Source organism: Vombatus ursinus, unplaced genomic scaffold, assembly GCF_900497805.2.
Source record: "Vombatus ursinus unplaced genomic scaffold, bare-nosed wombat genome assembly UNPS02011572.1, whole genome shotgun sequence".
Classification (NCBI taxonomy): Eukaryota; Metazoa; Chordata; class Mammalia; order Diprotodontia; family Vombatidae; genus Vombatus; species Vombatus ursinus.
The window spans coordinates 2922133-2930532 of record NW_020951350.1 but is presented as its reverse complement, the minus strand read 5'-3'; the positions used below and the strand labels follow the sequence as shown (position 1 = coordinate 2930532).

Genomic DNA, 8400 nt, shown 5'->3' with positions numbered 1-8400 from the left:
AAATGAGATAGTAATTATAAAGAGCTTATCACAGTGTCTGGCACATAGTAGGTTCTTCTTTCTTTCTTTCTTTCTTTCTTACTTTTTTTTTTTTTCCAGACTTGCCCATGGTCATATAGCTAAGTAAGTGCTTGAGGCCAGATTTGAACTCAGGTCCTCCTGACTCCAGGGCCAGTGTTCTATCCACTGCGCCACCTAGTTGCCTCTTAGGTTCTTTTTTAAAAAACTTTTCTAAGTACTTTATTGTTTCCACAATTTTTGGAAGTTTCATTGATGAGTTGTGGAAAAATGTTATTTTCAAACAGCTTCCTTCATAATCCTGCTTAGTTTCTGGATCTTGGTTCTCGCGGACATATCAACATATTTCTCTCCTACACGAACAATCATTCCTCCCATGATTGAAGGGTCAGTCTTAACCTCCATTTTCAGGACTTGGCCCTTCCTTAGGAAGCTGTTCAGGACTGTTTTTAATTCTGAAAGAGTTGTGTCATCTAAAGTAGATGCAGTAATAACTGAGCACTGCACTTCTCCATGATGCACACTCATCATGATAGAAAATGCTGAAATGACTCCTGGGGTATTGTTTAAGCGACCATTTTCATCAAGCAATTTCATGAGGTTGGCTGTGATGGGGGAAATCTTCTCTTTTGCTATTATGTCATTTAGGGTTTTTATCTTAATAGAATGCTTTATATAGGGATTCATAATAGAACCGATCATTTTGGGATCCTTCAAAAGTTTTGTTACTCTGAGTTACTCCTATTCTGCTTAGATGCAGCAGAATAAAGAGCAGTGGCATATCGACCTTCTAGACCATACATTTGAACTGGAGGCCTGATCAGTTTAGCAAATGGTCTGCCCACTGAAGTGGTGATGTGGCCTTCCTGCTGGAACATTCCAGATGCACTGGGATCTTCTCCTGTGGTTACTGTAGGTCAAACCAGGAGCTCAGAGCAAGGAGGAGGGAGTCTTAGGTTCTAAATAAATGCTTGTTCCTCTTCCTTTTCCCCCACAGGGGAATACATTTTACAATCATGTTATTATTGTACTAATTCATTTTACAAAAAGATAGCTATATGAAATAGCTATCTGGCATGATTTAAAACAGGGAGACATATGTTCACCATGTTCATCAAGAATGTCCTTTGTGATCAGGGAATAAAAGTTGCTTGCCACTATCTTCTCTGGTTCCAGATTCAAATCTCATCTCTGAATGAACACTAACTGTATGATCTTGGGCAAGCACCTTGGCCACCCCTCTTCTGCCCTGCCAGCTACCTTGAACGCACAAAGACTTGGGTTCAAGTCCTATCTCTAACACATATTGATTGTGTGTAATAATAACTTCTCATTACTGTAGGCAACACTCTGACTATATGTTACTAAGAAGGTGTTGGCCTACATTGGAAAGGAGAATTTCCTAACCTTGTATCCTACAAAAATAAAATCACAGGTCCAGTTGCTATCCTATCCAAAATTAAGGGGTTAGACTAGATGGTCTCTGGGGTTCCTTTTAGTTTTAAATGTATGACTGTAGGGCAAAAGTCACTAGTCCTATGCGCTCCTTCTTTGTTGCTGACTGAAGGTCCAGGTAATTTTGAATGAAACTGGAGCTAGCTGCAGACAGACACAAGGGTGGACTTTGAAAGGAATTTACTCCCTCCTACCTGCATAGTAAGTGGACCTCGGGGAGTTCTGGATGAAGGAGAGTGAGGTGGTTAAAAAGAAAGACTTTGTCTTAAGGGCTTTTCTTCTTGCTGGCTGAAGCTAAAGACCTGACTAACAAAAGAACTAAAATAGCCTAGGTATAGAGAGGGATAATGCCTCTTTTGAGGAAAAACCCTAGCATATGAAGCAAAAGCTATACAGCAGATGAGCAGCTTAACAGGACATCTAGTAGCAGAGGGAAGCAGTAGCAGCTCAGAAAAGTAGCGTAGTGGGTAAGTAGTCGAGTGCCAGATAACAGCAGCAACTCTGAGGGAAAGCCACAAGCAGCAGATGTGGAGGTGGGGTGGAAGTCGTGAGGCACAACAGCTTACTAGAAAACGGAGCCAATTTGGCCATGAGACTTTTTTTCATCTTAGGAATATGAGCTGTCCGGGGAGAGTTCCCTTTCCCACTGACAGCATGGGAGATTGTACTCATTCCTTTGCATATGGAGAATTTCCCTTCATTATTTATCTTGCTATTTAGTTTAAACAACTTTTGCTTTGAATTCACTTGCTATCTGCCTTGGTCTTCCATAAAGTGGCACATTGGTATGGGCTTAGAGTTACGATTTTTAATAGAAAACTACTCTCTAACAATACCATGAGTCTGAGTGTAGCTAGAGGAGAGGAGTGGTCACATTGAAGAGGTCCTGGGATATATTTGAGAATGGAAGAATGATTCCCTGTAGATGGTGAGGTCCTCTAGATACTCCTCTTTACAGATGACATTGTGATGATTGCATGTCTGCAAGTAGGAACACGACATTCCCTCTTCAATTCAATTCTATAAACATGAATTAAGCACCTACTATGTGAGACTATGAAGGTAGCTAGGTGGCTCAGTGGATAGTGCTGGGCTTTGAGTTAGGACTTGAGTTCAAACCCAGCCTCAGATGGTTACTAGCTGTTCAAACCTGGGTAAGTCACTTAACCTCTGTTTGCCTTAATCCATTGGGGAAGGAAATGATAAACCACTCCAGGATCTTTGCCAAGAAAACCCCACGAACAACATTGGCATGCTATGGTACATGGGGAAACAAAGAGTTGGGCCTGACTGAACCATTGAACAACAATGTGAGATTATGGATACAAAGTAAAAAAAAATGAAATATCCCTGTCCTCAAGAAACATACATGCTACTTGAATCCAGGTTGGGGCTGTAACATGTACATAAATAAGTAAATACTTGTAGCACAGGTATATATTCTTAGGATCCTTATCCCGCCTCCTCACACTGGCAAGATGGCAGCTACATTTCTCATACAAGGTTCTAAGAATAACTCCTGAGGAGAACTGGGACTTTTCTAATGCTATTAATTTGAATCCCTATTCTGGTATGTTTCCCCTCCAATATCAAATGCCAATTAACATCTCAAAAATCATCTAGCCAATTCATTTCAAAGCTTCCATAATATTTACTGAAAAGATATGGCAAGGACACAAGAAGAAACACATATTCCCAAATTGTAGGAAAAAGAGTATACTCTCCCTTCTATCACCTCAGTCCCCAGGGAGAGTGGGCTCAAACTCAAAGGAGTTACTACTAAGTAATTCGCCTAACAAGTTCACTTCTGAATGTTGCACCACCATTGGATGGAGTTATTTCTTTGCTTGTAGGATATGATGTATCAGCTGCTGGTCTAGATCCAACAGGTTGTTCCTGGGGCTGTGATGGTGCCTCTTCCATCTTGGCTCAGGCAGACAGAGCAGTCTTTGTCATGGTCTCCCATCACTGGCTTCTAGTGACTTCTCTGATCTTGTGAATCTCACAAGGTTTCTCCATCTCCAATATTTCTTTACCTAAGAGCTGGAAAGAGTAGACACAACAGGGACAGATAGAATATAGGCCTCATGTGACTTCCAAACCATATGGTAACCAGGTTGAGGAGGGTCTCCTCCAACCAGAGGTTCACAGTTTATTCTTCTTGACTCGAACTGCCAGAGCAAGAGAGAGACAATTTGGCCTGTTAGTGCCCTTTTCGTGCATAGTCAGTTCCAACTCAGCAGCTAATTAAAAGGCTTTTCTTCTACACTCAGTAAATAAATAGGAATCAGTCACAGAATACCTGCCCATACTCTGTAGTGGAGAACTAGGAGATCGACTGGTCATGTATAAAAAAGGGATGATGGATAGATAAAAGATAACCTGAGTGTTGCACTGGTATCCGCAACATGTTAAAAGACCCAAAAGAAGGTCTCCAGCTGTTTGGCTAGGTCCTCTACAGAGGAAAGATTTAGACAAGAATTGTGTAGGATAAGAAGGTATAGTTGGGTTACAGTATCCACACTGATGAGATCATAGATATTTATTGAAATAGAGAAATACAAGGAAGCTCTCCTATCAACCATATATTAGCCAAATCTCCTCCTGCTAAAGATCCCATAGTACTTAATTCAAGGCTCTGCACAGAGAAGGTTCTCAAAAGGTATTGTGAACTTTTCTGATTAGTAAGGCATTTGTACAGATCATTTAAATGTGCTTGTTGTTATGATCTGAAGATGATGTACATTACTCATACAAAATTCAGGTATCTATAGAAACAATGTAGGACTAAAGAAATAAATATTTGGTGAATGAATACAGAAGTTACATTCTAAAGCAATTACTCTTTTTTATGTTGAGAAGAATGGAAACTAACAGGGTTATTGTGCTTTAGAGGTGATGCTTATGTCATGCATCAAACATGCTATGAATGAGATAGCAAAGTAAAAAATTGTTGCAAATTTAAAGGGATCTAACTATATTATAAATGAAAGATGATGTCTCTTACTGTTTTAGCAAGATATATATACATATATATTTATCTTAATCTGAGAAGTGAGCAATAGTTTTCCTTATATATGGTTATTGTAAACATTGTTTTTATTGTTTATTGTTCCTATAAAGCAGATACTGAGTATTAATATTAATAGAAAAAGATAGTGATTTTGTTTCTGGTAGATAATAAGGTAAAGGGAAGCCCTTTCAGCTTTCTCTACCCAGCCCATCTCCTGTGATTTGCATGGTACATAAGAGACACGGTGGGGGAATTGAGAAAAATCTTACCACAGTTTCACCCGGTTCTTTTTCAGTTTAGCACAACTGAAGTGGGGCCACTGAGTGATTTTCCAGGGCCAGTGGATAAATAGGACTTACAAATTTTTTAAATTCAAAGCAAAGACATTTACTGAGATGGCATCATAAGGACAATAGCAATGAAACATTCCTTCAAGGACATCTGAGGTGCACTCTCCCACAATGACACACAACATCAGTGAAAAGAGTATGCTCACACATGGAATCATGTGCCCACATAGTGCCTAGTGGAGAGACACATTTACAGAGAACATATATGGTCCAGGCAATTCACACCTCTGGCACTGCAGTTCCTCCCTGTCATTTCCCTTCTCATGGTATTCTAAGGCTGTTGTCCCTGGGCATTACATCTCAGCTGGGCAGGATGCTCACTGGGGTTCCTGGGACCTGTTCTTCTCTGTGGCTCAACTTCCAAATCAAAAACTGGCTCTCTCTTTATTCACAAAGTTCCTTAAAAGGAATTGTCTGACCAAAATGTAGTTAAGAAGTTAAGACTGACAAACCTAAAAATACTCAAGGGCCTCACTAACTAGTGGATTAGGGGCAGCTAGCTGAGTATGCTCATTACAAAAAGAGCTAAGATTTGCCTCTGGTTTATAAGTTAAAGGGCTTCTTCTGGGGAGAAGAAACCACATTGCAGAAGAAAACTGGAGGACAGCACCAGAAAGTATCAAGGGACAGACCCCGTTGAGAGCAGAGTGTCCATAGCCATGGATGAGTGCTTAACACAGTGCCCGGCACAGAGTAGGTGCTTAATAAATGTTTATTGATTAGGAAGTCTAGTAAACATCAATAATTAGAGCAGCAGAGACACTAGATGAGTAGAGCTAGCAATGGCTCCAATGACATTCATAGCTTTTCAGTGTTTGAAACATAAGTTACTCTGAATTCATGCATGTTTCCAGTATATGTCTCTTTCCCCACCTGTGGTTCAGTAATCTATGGGAGGGGACAGTTAGATGCCCCAGTGGATAGAGTGCTGGGCCAGGAGTCAGGAAGACATGAGTGCAAAACCAGCCTCAGACACTAACTAGATGTGTGACCCTGGGTAAGTCATTTAACCTTGTTTGCCTCAGTTTCCTCATCTGTAAAATGATCTGGAGAATGAAATGGCAAACACCTACAGTATTTCTGCCAAGAAAACCCCAAATGGTGTCAGGAAGAGTCAGAGTCAGACATGACTGAAAACGACTGAACAACAATAACATTCTATGGAAGAATGTTCCCGTCTGGATAAGAAGGATATTTTGGTCACTTAGTTTGCTATGCTGTTTGATTAAATGTCTTTTACTTTAAACTAGTATGTCCATTAGTTGGTCTAGCAAAAGTAAACATATCAATGGGAGCTTATGAGCTCTGCATTTGAGTGGATGCTAACCCACATACTACCTTAACTGGGGTAGCTATTGGGGGGAGGGGGCTCACATGTGAAGTTGCCTAGTGGCAATCAGAGTAGAGCAGTAAATAGAATGATGGACCTGGAGCCAGGAAGACCTGAGTTTAAATCTTATCTCAGACACTTACTAGCTCTCTGATATTGGGTAAGTCACTTAACCCCTGTCTGCCTCAGTTTCCTCATCTGTGAAATGAGAATAATACTAACATCAATTCCTGGATTGTCATAAGAATAAATGAGGTAACATTTGTAAAGTATTTTGTAAATCTTAAAGTTCTAACAGAAATGCTAGTTATTATTATCACAATAGCAAGAATAGAATAGGCACAGAAAGGCTCCTAGACCCTTCTGAGGTGGCAAGAAACCTCAAGACTTTCAAAATGCTAACCAGTTTTTTTTTTCTAAGGCTGGGAAAACATAACCAGTTGCAGACCCACTCATATGTTTATTATGTGTGGCTCTGAGCCAAGTAAGTGATATATCCACTAAGTTACACAAAACTGACCTCGATTTCGCAGAAGTTCCCCCCTGAAATCATACAACAGCGGCATGGACAGGACATGCCCCAACGACTGGCTGACATGCAGAAAATCGGATCAACTACTGATCCCAAAATAAGTAAAATCAGGAAGCTCTAAAGGGAAGCAGCTAAAGGCACACTTGTCTGTCCTCGGGTTGGGGAGGTTGGGGCTAGGTCTTAAGACATCATAGACAGTAAAATGCAGCCAAACCCTGGGGAGAAGCCGAGCTAGGCCAGGCCCAGCCATCTGTGCCAGGAGTAGGCATCAAGATGCCAGTATTGCCAGGGAAGGATTCGCGGGATCCAGGTTTCCACTGGGAAGGAGGACCCCACGTGATCCTTAGGTTGTAAGTAGGAGGTCTGAGAGCACAAAACTGAGCACTGATTGGACCGAATGAATTTGGAATTGGAGGACCCGGGCTGGAATCATGACTCTATCACAGATAATATGTGGGTCTTTGGGCAAGTCACTTCAAGTCTCTGGACCTCGATTTCCTCATCTGTGAAATTAGGGGATTGGACTAATGACTTTCTAAGTCCTTTCCTTTCTTAGATCCATAATTCTATCTGTAAGCCAGGTCCCAAAGCCCAATGCTATGGGGCTCTCTCCTCACTGGTGAAGATCAATGCCCTGCCCTAGCATGAAGGGCTGGCAGAGTTAGGGAGAGCAGGAGAGAACACTCTTCAATCTCTTCAGATTTCTGTCTCTTCTGGCTCTGCAGTGGCTTCTGGCAATTCTGGCTTCCAGATTGAAAAGAGGAGGTAGGTGATGCCAACCCTACTTCATATGATCTTATTCTAGAGCAGGAATTCTTCACCTTGTTCTGGTGTCATGGACCTTTTAGGCAGTCTAATAAAACCTTTGGATCCCCTCTCTGAGTAACATTTAAAAAAGACATATAATAAAACATACAGAATTATTTATTTTAAAAATACATTAAATTTTTTTTTAATTTTCCAAATTCTCTCCCTCCCTGCAGTCAACCCCACCCATTCAGAAGGCAAGCAATGTGATGCCCATTATACATGTGAAGTCATGCAAAACGTATTTCCATAATAACCATGTTGCAAAAACAAAACAAACTTCTGCCCCCCCCCCCCGCACAAACAAGAAAAATAAAGAAAGAGAAAAAAGTATGCTTCAATCTGTACTCAGAGTTCATCAGTTCTCTCTCTGGAGGTAGACAGTATTTTTCATCATGAGTCCTTTGGAATTGTTTTGGATCACAATACACAGGATTAAGAAGGAAACCAAGTAAATTGAAATTGTTATCAAAATATTTTTAAAAAATAAGTTTACGGACTCCGCCCTCAATTAAGAACCCTGGCTGTAGAGGATGTATGAGTTGCCTGTTAGAACTGAGCTTGGAGAAGCCTCCAGAAGTGGGTGGGAGGCCAAGGGCTCCCCAAACACCAGACTGAAGGGTGCTCCATCAGCTGATCAAGATAACCGCTTCTGATTTTTAAAAAGCCTGAAGTCCAAAGAACCTAAAAACCAGTAACAGCAGTAGCAGCTGCCTGGTGTTTCCATTGTGCTAGCTTCTGACAGACAATCCACCTACAAGGAATATTAAAAAACTAAGTTACACCCACTCAGCCTGGATAGGTACACAGGACCCAGAGCAAGTAAAATATCTTTGTCCCTTCCCCAGCAATCTCCCATAAAACATTAACAATGACAAACATTTCCTTGTGGTGG

At 41.0% G+C, this 8400-nt stretch overlaps 1 pseudogene; it reads right to left on the bottom strand.

The window, feature by feature from the left end:
• Nucleotides 1-233: 233 nt before the first annotated feature.
• LOC114038990 lies at nucleotides 234-896 on the bottom strand (annotated as a pseudogene).
• Nucleotides 897-8400: the final 7504 nt, after the last annotated feature.